At 28.7% G+C, this 13,131-nt stretch overlaps 1 long non-coding RNA gene across 2 annotated transcripts; it reads left to right on the top strand.

Annotated features, from left to right (window-relative positions):
* Positions 1–4,084: 4,084 nt before the first annotated feature.
* Positions 4,085–7,867, top strand: LOC113389364. Of its 2 annotated transcripts, none has more exons than XR_003368241.1 (3): positions 4,085–4,197; positions 7,512–7,747; positions 7,831–7,867. It is a non-coding gene; the product is annotated as an uncharacterized LOC113389364 (long non-coding RNA). The 2 variants fall into 2 exon arrangements; XR_003368242.1 differs by lacking the exon at positions 4,085–4,197 and adding an exon at positions 6,077–6,440.
* The last annotated feature ends 5,264 nt before the right edge of the window (positions 7,868–13,131 follow it).

The raw sequence follows: 13,131 nt of genomic DNA, 5'->3' as shown, positions 1-13,131 counted from the left end.
GCTGGAATATTTGAGTCGACATACAAATATTTTACAGTACATTAGATTTTCAATCAGGTCAAGGAACGAAAATTACAATTTCTAAATATAATATGACAATGTGATATGACTAATTTAATCGGATTTAAATGTTGAAAATCTCTTCTTGTATAAATGCTGAGTTTGCGTTGAGAAATTGCATCATTGTATAGCTTTAAATCACTTTATTTTGATTTGGTATCAATACAATTAAGTAATTCACATCTAAAATATAATAAGCAAATATTTTTTTGAAGAATTTACGATATACAAATCCATATTTATACTAACTAAGGGGGTACTTCTGACTTATCGCATAGCGTTGTCATAGCAAAGCTATATTATGCTTGTTTCTTGTTAGTGAAACTGTAGTGTTTCTTGTTAGTATTTATTAACTTCCCGTAGGGTAGTTATGGTAATGGGCCAAAAATCGAAAATGAAAATTTTTGCATTTCTAGAAGTTTTGAAGGTTTTTGAACATTTTGGCATACCTCAGAAAAAATGGATGTGTGTGTGTGTTTTCGGGCGCACGGATCAACCGATTTGAATGGTTCATAAAACTTTTGATTCCTATTGATAGGGAGATGTGATGATTCGTTTTTGGCAAAGGCAGGTCTAACCGTAGCGGAGATACGAAGCAAAGAGTACAGAAAACACAAATCGAATTTTTGAGAGAACAGAGTATCCGATTTGATTGATCTAAAAATCATTCAATTAGTAATGATTGGGAGAAGTGGTTATTAGTTTTTGGCAGAGGCATGTCCAGCCATTTCGAAGATACAGAGCTAAATGTACAAAAAATGTCAGTTTTTGAGAGAACTAAGCATCCGATTTGAATGATTCAAAGAACGTTCTGCTTGTTTTAACAAAATAATTGCTTTTAGAAAAAAAATGTTTTAATTTTTTTTTGTTTGTATATCGAAAATAATTCAGATTTTAATTTTAATTCTGGCTAAAGTTCTAAAGCTCACTTATATACTTTAAACAAATAATTTTAACTTTGCAATTCAGTAGTTCTTGTAAATATTATATATTTTTTTATAATAATCTATTTGAAAACATTTAATATTCCTCGAACATTTTGCTACGGTATGGGAAGTACCAGCAATTTGCCTTAAGGCACGATGCCAAAAAACCACTAGATTGCTGTGCGATCAGGCGTATTTTACATATAAACAATAAGCAAGGAAGAATGTTATGATAACATAATTTTAGATGGTGCAGTTATCATAAGATTTTTCCTTGCAAATATATAGACATTTTCACAGTTTCACTAACAAGAAACAAGCAGAAGATAGCGTATGAGGCATAATTACTCGATAAAATACAATAGAGAATTTTTCCACTGGATTTTGAAAGTTTATTTGTTTTTTATTTGATATAACTTTCAACTTATTTGTATAATTCAATTTAATTTGCAAATTTTATCGAATATTCGAAATTGGTAATATATGTCTATGAAATGGTACTATTTGGAAATGGATTGCTTCACATTTAAATATAATTTAATTATTGAAATTATTCAAATAGTCAAAAGAAGTGCAAACTTTATTGCATAATTAAGACAAGAGAGAAATAATACAGCTCATAATGTTAAAATATATTTTTTCATTAATCGATTGATGATCAAATCATATTGTTTTTGCATGCAATATATGTTTAAGTGAAATATTTCTATATCATATTGTATTTATGTTTGTATTGTAATTTGTAAGTACATTCATGAGACTGTTGTGAACGATTTTGATTTATTGTGATTTATCAAATCACTATCGGAACTTTGATTGTGACCCATTGAATATTTATAAAATACTATGTGGTTCAATTTGACATATTTTTAGTACAACCAATAAGAATTATCATAGACTGCTTAATTATATTACTTATAATGATTTAATAACGCTATTGAAATATTAAGTAATGTGTGTTTTAACTTGTCTTGAATTCAAGCATCGATGTGCGTGTTCAAATTTTGGATAATTATGTTTTTAAAAAGTTTACTAATTGCTCAAATTAGTGATGATGATTCATTAATCAAAATGAACGAATTATCATTTTTTTTCTATTAAAGTCTACTTTGATTACACGTCCTTTTAAAAATGTTCCTGTTTACTTTATAGTAATATGAGTAATACATTGTATACATTGTATGTTTACATTAGGTCGAAAAAGAGGAAATGAGAATATTTATATATTTTTATCAAAATAAAATAAGTCAAAAATAAAACTTTATATATAAGAACTTATATTTATTTGTTAACGTACGCAGTGCCATAAGATTAAGGAGATCTTTTTAATAATTACATGAAATCTATTGTATTACAAAAGTGTGAATTTGTGTATTTTTGTTTTTTTTATATATATAATATATGTTGGTATCATTCTAACTTGTAAATAATAAGCTTTTGAAATATGTGCTGATATTAGGTTAAGTAAAAGTGCAATTTCATAAAGTTCATTATATGTATTGAGAAAGCCATATAATTCAAATAAATGTTTGATTCAACATTTATAATGTTTTGATACTTATTTCGTTAAATTTATATTGATTAACTCTGGAAGGGTATTTTCAAAAAAAAAAAAAAACTTCCCGTAGGGTAAGTTATAGTTATTTTTATATATCTTTGCGTTTTAAAAGTCTGAATATTTTGGCATACTTTAGAAAAAATGGATGTATATATGTGTGTGTGCGGATACAAATTTTCTTCGACGATTTCGGGAACACCGATCAACCGATTTGAATTATTCAAAAAACATTGGCGCCTCAACGCAATTTTCGTTCGCGTTAGTAGATAAGAAAGTCAAAACTGATCGGGTTCGAATCCCACGTCTGTATTTAAAAAAAAAAATTGTTACTTTTTATGTTTGTATAGTCGATACTGCATGAAGTATTTAAAATTCTTAACTAAGTGCATATATTTTGCGAACGAAAAATTGATGCATTTGAAATATTGTTCATTCTAACAATAAGTCCGCCTAATTAAATTTGGTTTATATATATTTCATTTAAACATATATAAACAACGCCATAGATAAGTAAACATAAACGACGATAAATGAACAACGCTGTCTAATCTAATAAGTTTTCACATTTTGTCTACAAGTAACAAATAATAAAAATTCTAATTTTTCTAATATTTATTAATAAACATTTTTTGACTGATTATCTTTATTCTTTGAATGTTTAATTGCGGTACGGGAAGTTCCAGCAATTTGCCTCAAGGCACGATCCCAGACAGCACAAGACATGCCAGGGAATGTCCCTCTTGTCCTCACAATCTCCTAATATCGCGATATCCTATGAATATCCGAATTGCATGCAAGGGGACGTCTCAAACCCAAAGGACTCGAGCAGGCATAACGCACGGTTTACGAACATGTTGCTCTCCGTGCGCCACACTAGTTTTGTATTTTTATGATGTAGTAGTGCATTGGTTTCTGTTTTTTTCGAATATAATAGAGTCTATCAGTGATTTAATATTTTATTTCTATAGATAAATAATGGATAAATAAGCACAAATGCAGGAATGTAATAACTGGTAGTAACTATTAAATAATGAAATGTAATAACCATACGCTTTTTTTATCTATGGTGATGACATGCATGATTGATGTATAATTGATTGGTTCATTCTTTTTTTTATAGATAAATACAAAATAATCATTTTTCTTTCTTTTTATTCAACTTGTTTTTATCTGTTTTTATCATTTGTTGTTTCATGTTAATCCGCTAATGGCGCTAGTGTTTTCAAACAGACACTATGAAGGTTATCATGTTCTTATCTTTCTATATTTCTTTTATCTATGGTTTTCTGTCATGTCAACTTTAATGCTTTATGCTAGTTACTTTTAGGTTAGTTATTTACTTTATCTCATTATACATGTTTTTTAGACGTTTTTAGTTAGTTGCTTTTATCGCAAATATTTGTAACTATTATCACGTTTTATTATTGTTTTTATTTGATACTTTAAACGTGAATTCTGATGAAATGGTTGTGAAGAAAAGAACAACTATGACAGCAAAGGAAAGAGCCAAACTTCTTCGTTAGGGATATATAATATGGATGCACTAGAAAAAGGACAGTTCTCCGATCTAAACAAAGTCAATAGATATTTCGAAGATCTTCTACAAGATATTAACAATCACAAAAAAATGGAGCAACAAAGGAATGAGGAATGGTAAGTACAATATTTCTCGATACTATTTCATGTTATTTAGTTCATTTCGTAATTATTCGTGTATTATCACATTTTCAGATCCCCAGAATCAGTAATAATACTGTTACTTCCTGAAAAATATATTTCAGGAGAGAGAAACAATTATTTTTATTATTTGAAGAACTTGTATGCTATGAGTGAGTTTTTGAATAGTTTTCATTGAAAAATTATTTTGCGTTTTATTTCAACTGTCTTGAGCAGTTATAAACAATATTTTTTTAAATTGCAACAAACATCAGGGCCTTTTATCTTATAACAAAATCTGCGTTCAGAAGGGTTAGTAGTCAAATATTTTATGTCGGTTACTAAGAAACGGCAGTATTATTTTTGTATCAGTTGACAAATTGAGATTTTTGTTTGTCTGTGTTTGTACATTTTTAATAAAGATTTCATTAGGATGCATAGCCTTTTGACAAAATGAATAGAATAGCTTCTAACTCAGATGCAGGACATAACTACTATGTAGTGACAGATTAGTCTTATCGTATTACTCTTTAACGAAAGAGACCAATTTTAGGAAATTGTGTATAAAATCAAGTATAAGCTTCTACAAGAAAGTCAAAATATTTAGAAATTTTCCAGCTGTTTAAAATTGGATTACCACTTCACACAGACCTGAATATACTTGTAAGAAAATGAATTGCTTAAGAATGTCAAAATTTGCATGGGATGATTGTTAGTTAATAAGAGTTAAGAATGACAGACGATGTAATGAACTAACACTATAATGCATTACTCACTAAATTTCACTATTAATAAGTAAAAAAAATAAGTTAAAAATTATATATTATCTTATTGTTCCAATTTAACAATAAGATTAATTAATTTTTCCGCTGAATGAAGGCTAGGATTATAGCCGAAACGTATGGTTTTAAAATAAACTTTTGAAAGAAATTCATGTTTTTTATTGATGTTATGCCCGATTACTAAACTTTGTTTATATATATATATATATATTATAGATATATATATATATATATATATATATATATGAGAGGAATCAGTCTTCGGGGCAATACATCAATTAAAAACTTGTATGAACTTATAACATTTTTATCGTTTCCATATGTTTTGACACATTGTTTTTATATTTTAATGTGTAATGTACAAGTTAATTACTTATGACAAATGTACAAATATTTACTTATGACATCTACAATTACACATTTTAGTGGGACATAGCCAAACCTAAACTACCCTTTGCACTAGCTAGAATTTTATCATTAGGCACTTCCTTCCATTTAATATCTTAGCCGACTTAATATAGAATTATGAGCACTATTGTTCAATATCAGTGGGACAACAGCAAATATTTCAGCACGTTTCAGACTTGCTTGTAATTTCTTTCTTAAAATTTTTCCCTGCTTATTCGTTTCATATCAATACTTGTGTTTAGTAAACCTTCAACCATTTTGTAACCACTCCCAAGAGAAAACCTGCAGAAAAAAATCAGTGTTAAATTATTTATTATAAACCTTTATTATTATTAGCAAGAATGATTCTTAAAAACTTACCTTTCAGTGAGTTGGTTAGTCTGACTGACTTTATATTTCAATATTTATAACGTTAAAATTTCTAGCATTGTTAAATGTCTCAGTTATTAAGCTATAACAAAAACTTATATCAGAATAGTACTAAATAATGCAAGTATTTTGAGGTATGCATTTGATAAAAATACTTACTTATTTTTGAAGGCCCTTGAATATTATTAATCATTTTACACATACTACATCGATTCTAGTAGGAAATACATAACTATTGCGTTTTTCTTGGTATTTCTGCATTGTAAAACTCTGCAATTTGATATAATAATCGTTTTATAGGTTTAACAAGCGTTTAGTATATCGACGAGTTTTGACGCTAATCACTGACAAGAAATTTCGTTCAATGGCACCATTTTGAATTATTTCTGGAAAATTTGATATTTACGAAAATAAGCGCTACTAGGGAGAGCAGCTCTAACTAAAACCCAGATACAGACATTTGTTCGGAGCATATACTCTTCTTTTATCTATGGTTCGGAGATTACCGACCACCTAACACCCTGGAGTTGTTTCCGGTGTTGAGCATAACTTGTCAAAATTTCAGCAGTGTTGTTTTCTGTAAATCATTTAGTGTAATTCTTCTGCTCAGCTCATGATCGGTTATAATGTTCGGTCTCATCTTTTGCCTGTATCGTGTCGTGTCCGCCATTTTCTGTTCAAGTAAGTGCTTTATTATAATTATGCATTTTTCTTTTCGTTTTGTTTGCAGTTATGCCTTTTTATTTCGTTTCTTTATAACTCTTTCATTCGCTTGGCATTTTCATACTATTGTTTAATTTTATATTATTCTTTTCTCTGCGGTTTTCATTTTAGTGCTCTACAATCGCTTCGCTTGTGCACGTTTCTTCATCAAGTAAGGCTTTTATTATTATTCATTCTGTTTCTTTTTTTATTTATATTTCTTACTGCGCTTTTCTGTTAATAACAAATTTTCTTCTTATTGTTTTACATAGTTTTTTTACACTTAGGTCTAGCTTAGGTTCCATATTATTTAGGTACTTTTTACATTTACGTCTACCTCGGGTTCCACATTGTTTAGGTACTTTTTTTACTTACGTTTCATTACTTTTGTTTTCATGCTCTAGCCCTTAGTTCATATTAATTTCAGAATTTATACAATTAGTCACTTTACTCTTTATTCTCGATATCTATTTTATTTATAATTATTCCAATAAACAAACATGGACTTTGTTTGTAGGGAATGCAAAATTACGTTTACAGCTTGTAGCTCTTTGTATCGATACCTCAGGCGACAGCATAACAAAGAGCCAAGAGCCATTTGTTCTAATTCATTAATTTTTGTTATAAAATTTTAAAACCAAATATTCTTTAGATCAACTTGTACACCAAGTGCATTGTAATATCCCTGCTCCTTCAATTACACAATCCTGGTCATCATCCTCTGAAGATTATACACATCCCTTCTCCCTTTCTAAAACAGATGCTAATCATCCTCTTTTATCCACCTCACATGTCTCCACATCTTTGACATCACCTTCCAATTTACTTTCACATGTAACACCTTTTACAAATTTCATTCCTTCTACTGCACCTATATCAGATTTGCTTCAAGTATCTCCCCATATAGCTCCATCGCCTCCACCCTCTACATCTTCTGGTCATTTTACCCATTATACAGCTTTCTTACCCACTTTCCTATCAGTTCCAATGAAATTTAGTAGGTATGTGTTATTTTCGTCGTTTATTATGTTACAAAGTTTATTTTTGTAGGTACACCATCGAAAAGTGACAAGACAATGTATTATAATTGCCACATGATCAGAAACAAATTGAACGCTTATTTACGAATCCCAGCATCAAAACTGGGAAAGCTTGTCCCTCAAGGATGATTTGTAATATTGATCATAATGGAGCAGTTGATGTGAAGTTCTGGAAGACACATGTAGGGCACAATAAATAGAATAAGTTAACTTCTTTAGACAAGAAGCTGGAAGAACATATCAAGGGTAATTTTAAATTTAATTTTTAATCATCGTGCATAATTATAAAACTAAATACATTTTGTCATATTATTCAAATTTTTTTATAGATCAAGTTATAGCAGGAGTTTCGGATGATAAAATTATCGTCATTATTCAAGATGCAGCATATGAAGGAAGTTATATTAAGAGCATTGTCGTTAATTACCAAGAAATTTGTACGAAATATTGAATGCAAAGCAGTGCTACCACACCCTACTTTCTAGATAATAATGATAAATCAGTGTTGACAAATGGTTTGAGGAAAATGAGAAAAATACCTGTCACAAAATTTTATATTACAAAAAACCAGAACACCTGTAGTACAAGAAGATGATCTTTTTATAGTCATAATGACTAAAGTGCAGGCGACTATTTTAAAGGAATTTGGACATGATAAAATATACATAGATGGAACTCATGGTACAAATGCTTATGATTTACCCTGCATACTTTTCTTGTAGTTGATGAGTTGGGAAGGTTATCCGGTAGCATTTATTTTACCAATCAGCAAGATGAAACTGTATTTAAATTATTTTTTAAGAAAATTTTTGACAAAGTAGGAAAAATTGCTACCTCAACTTTTATGTCTGATGGTGCACCTACATATTACAATGCATGGTCATCTATCATGACTTCGACAAATAACCAGTTATTTTGTTTATGGCACATATCAAGAAGCTGGAAAATGGTACTTAATACAAAGAAGTAGATACACAAAAGCAGACAAACGTTTTCAACATCTTATTAAGAATACGAGTGAGGATGATTTTTGGACTAAGGTAAATTCTTATATTAAAAGCCTTGAACCAGATCTACAGAGCAAATTATTTGCATCATATGGTGGAAAAGATCAAGCATATGAACATGTTTTTCTATAATAAGTACCTCATGAATGTAATCTGTGAGTGGTGAAAGATAAGTAATTTATAAGACTGATTTTTTCATTGGTGAAAGTTTTGATTAATACATAATGGTGGAAGCTATTGTTCAACACATGACGGTGAAAGTTCATAACCAGGTTTCAACACTTCTCACTCATTTTTTTTATCCTTGTTTGTTTTTACCTTGGCTTGGCCTTTCATTTCTTGTCTTTTCTTTTCCTTAATTTCAATGTCATCATTTGTATTTATTTTGTATCATTCTTCAAATCTTTTCTATAACATAGGTCAAATTGTAAATACTATAATGTGTATTATTTCATTTTTAATAAAAATGTTTATTGGAATAAATATTTTTTTAACTGTGTTTGGTATTGTTCATGGCAATAATATTGTTAGAATTTGTATGAGATACACCTGATTATTTTAGAACATTCTAAATTTATGTAAACTAAATTATTATTATTCATAAGCAAGCCGTAATTTAAATACAATTACTATAGATACGACGATGTATATATAAATACATACATACGATAAAATGTTTTGGGCAACCATCCAATAACTAAAAGAATTTATTAAAGAAGAATGTCTTTATTATAATAACATACATTTCAAGTGCTACATTGAAACAATTAAAACATAGATAACAAAATAATTTGATAATGAATATTAAAAGCAATAAGAAAAACATAACCGAGGAAGATTTATAACTAAAATGAAGTGCTATAGTATATAGGGATAAACACAATAACATAAAATAAACTATATGTATCTTATAGTCCACTACTGATAACTGTAATAGTCCTTTATTGATTATTATTATTATACAATTTTCGTTAATTTTGTATATTTACACAATCTAAACACTATTACTGAAAATATCAAAATTTAATACACATATGTTTGACACACTTCATATTTTTATCAATTTGCATGCTATCTCGACTGCATCCAAACTCACGACACATAACATTTTATTATAAATATATACACAAAATATAAACTAATTGGTATTGGTATTTTACCTTTAGGCAAGTTACGTGAACTTCCCGATATGTGTAAATAATCGATTTAATCAATAAAAAAGACATTAATTTATGAGTGATTGAAAGTATTTCAAATGGATTTATTACACATTATTGAAAAGAATTGCTAGTATTTTCTGAAAGCAAATTTTCAAAAATCAATAATTTTTATAATTAGTAAATATGAAGGATGAAATACCTACGGGTAAAAATCCAAAATGAGAAATGCTATGTACACATATATATCTACTGAAATATATTTATTTATTATTATTATTATTATTAATTAGTAAAACCAATTTTCGTAGGACTTTAATGGTTTACTATGCTCATCAAGAAAAGTATTCTATTGTTATCGTTATACCAAGTAAATCGCCTAATTTTAATTTTGACTAGTGGGGTGTATGACATCGTGCCTTAAAGCAAATTGCTGGAACTTCCCGTACCGTAACGAAATGTTCGAGGAATATTAAGTGATTTCAAATAGATTATTATAAATATTGTAACATAATATTTATAAGAATTATAACTGAATTGCAAAGTTGAAATTATTTATCTAAAGTATATTAGAACCATAATTAAAAAAAAAAATCTGAATAATTTCGATATACAAAAAAAATTTTTTTTTTGAAAAAAAAAATTTTGGAACAAACATTTTTAAATATCATAAAAATTACTCATTTCCTCAAACTTTGATAAATTTTTAAAATTAAACTACTTGTAAGGTCGTAATATTTCAGTAAGTTCTATGAGACCATGTTATAAATCGCCAAAAAAGTTCCATAAAAATCGTCTTAAAATTTGTTTTCAACAGTTAATTAGAAGAAAACGGCTCGGTACATTTTTACCTAATTATTATTAATCAGTGTCATTCCCAACTACTATCTTTCGAACAATTTTGATTTTTTTTAAATCGATTCGGTAGTATGAGCTTAAACGTGGACGAAAAGTTTAACACTTTTATTTTTCAAATTACAAAGAAACGGTTCAGCAGATTCTCTCACAAACCTGACAAACGATAGTCCTCATTGAGATACATCAAATGGCTTTTGAATTTCTGAAATCGGTTCAGGCGTTTTTGAGAAAACGTCGATCAAAGGTCTAATTTTGACAAATGCTAAAAAAATCAATACTAATTTTTGCAAACTTTGAAGAATTTTTAAAATTAAACGACTTGTCGTAGGACCGTAATATTTTAGTATGATCTGGAAGACTATGATATCTATTGTCAAAAAAAAACATAAAAATCATCGATTTTTTTTAAACTTTATTACAAGAAAACGGCCCGGCTGATCTTCACCAAAAACTAATCAGCACGATTTCCAACCAATATCTATCGAACGGTTTTTTAAATTTTCAAAATAGATTCAGAATTGCGGGCTAAAACGTGGACGAAAATTTTTTCACTTTTCTTACAATTGAAAAGATTTACAAAGAACGGCCCGGCAGATCGTTGCACACTTAGAATTGCTAGTCCTCATCGTGATACATCGAATGGTTTTTAAATTTTTGAAATCGGTCCAGCCGTTTTTGGAGAAAACGTCGATTTACGGCAAAAAATCTGTTCACACACGCACGCAACACACACACACTTACTTTTTTCAAATTTGGTCTCATTCGATTCAGAATGGTTTGAAACGTCGAGAAAACATAAAATTAGCGAATCGGATTTTTTGATGAAAACATGAACTTCTCCTTCAGGAAGTTAACCAGTGGGGCGCATGGCATCGTGCCTTAAGGCAAATTGCTGGAACTTCCCGTACCGTAACTAAATGTTCATAAATGTTCAAATGTTCCGGCATAGATAAATAAGCATGGTTCGAGGAATATTGAATGTTTTCAGATAGATTATTATAAATATTGTAACATTGTCTAATATTTATAAGAATTATATAAACTGAATTGCAAAGTTGAAAATATTTATTTAATGTATATGTGTGAGCTTTAAAACTTTAGCCAAAATATTCGCTACAGCTGTAGCCATGCTGTAGCGAATATTGTTGCTAAAAAACCACACAGCCTTTATTGAATACATTTTTTTTTATAATTTGAGGATGTGTAGGCGGCACAGTCAATATTATGTAGTGTCAGTCCTCAATCTCAAAACAATGAAGTAAAACCCTGGATTTCCGCAGAAGTGCAGTTTAAAATGTGAGCACATCCTGCTCGAATTAACATGCTTCCAAATATTCGTGAATGAATCTCAAAAGTAAAACCTGATTATGATTTAACTTTTATAAAAATCAAACTCACAAATGAATTATGGGATTATTAATAATACTTTATGCATAAAATATATTCATTCTTTACTCTTTAATTAAGCCTCTTTAAATTTTTGAACCTTGTTCATATTTTTCTGATTGAATATCCATCCTGACTGTAAATATAATGCATATTAGTAATAGCAAACAAAATTTAAATTTTGAATTTCATTATTCTAAGCTCTGTTAATGTAAAATAATAAGAAATAAATGAAGGAAAAATGTAAGAAATATGAATTACAACAAATGTCTAACCTAAAAATGCAACGTTTTACACTAAAACAAATATTAGTTGACAGCAAATTCAATTTATAAATGTGTCATCCGCCATATTTGTTGGTCGTCGAGTTTCACTTAAAAATCCGCTAGAGAGAAGCTTGCCAGCAGCCCAAAACTTATTAAGATGTCATTACTGTCGATATGTAACTCCTTAATATTTATTATCTATGGTGTAGCTGTTAGATTATATTTTTGTGTTGGTACGCTACGCCGGCTTTCACATGAAGTTGTTTTTTTTTGAAGAGGTTGTCAAAATTACCGTTGAAAGTTCAGTGTCAGATAAATGAGTATAATTTTTGTATATTTATGTTGCAGTAAAAATTGATTTAACATGTGGTTGAATTGTATGATGACATTATTGTATGCTACTAAGAAATTGCACAACACTTTACAAATTGCTAGGAAAGACAGAAGGAAAAATGAAAGAGTCTGAATGCTCATTAATATTCTATTTTTTTTATTTTGGCTTCCTATGGTGAGTTTATGTTTATATATTAAGTAATCGTACTTTTTTTATCCTCTATTTTGTTTACAACTGTCCAGTTAAGGACATTTAGTAAATTTGGAGAATTTACAATTGTCAGTCGTAAAGGGTTATTGTATACTATAGCGATAGTTAGAAAATCAATTCAATAGTTATTTTTTCATTTGTTATAATATTAACAAAATTTTAATGATAATGATATAATATCAACATATGCTCATAAATATTTTTTTATAAATAACTAAGTTATTTTGTTTAACTAAGAAATCTCTGTATTATTTCTATATTGGTCTTATGAGCACTGCCCCACAATTGTATTCCATAGCACCAAATTGGTTTGAATAAAGTTTTATATAAAAATAGCTTATTGTATGAGCTTAATTTGGATGTAGTCCCTAATAACCAGTAAAGCTTTTTGGTTTTTACCTCAAGCTGTTAC

The sequence above is a fragment of the Ctenocephalides felis genome, unplaced genomic scaffold (genome assembly GCF_003426905.1).
Source record: "Ctenocephalides felis isolate EL2017-DRISC unplaced genomic scaffold, ASM342690v1 CF-g0.4_SCAFFOLD_03573, whole genome shotgun sequence".
In the NCBI taxonomy this organism is placed as follows: domain Eukaryota; kingdom Metazoa; phylum Arthropoda; class Insecta; order Siphonaptera; family Pulicidae; genus Ctenocephalides; species Ctenocephalides felis.
This window is presented reverse-complemented; position numbering and strand designations above follow the sequence as displayed.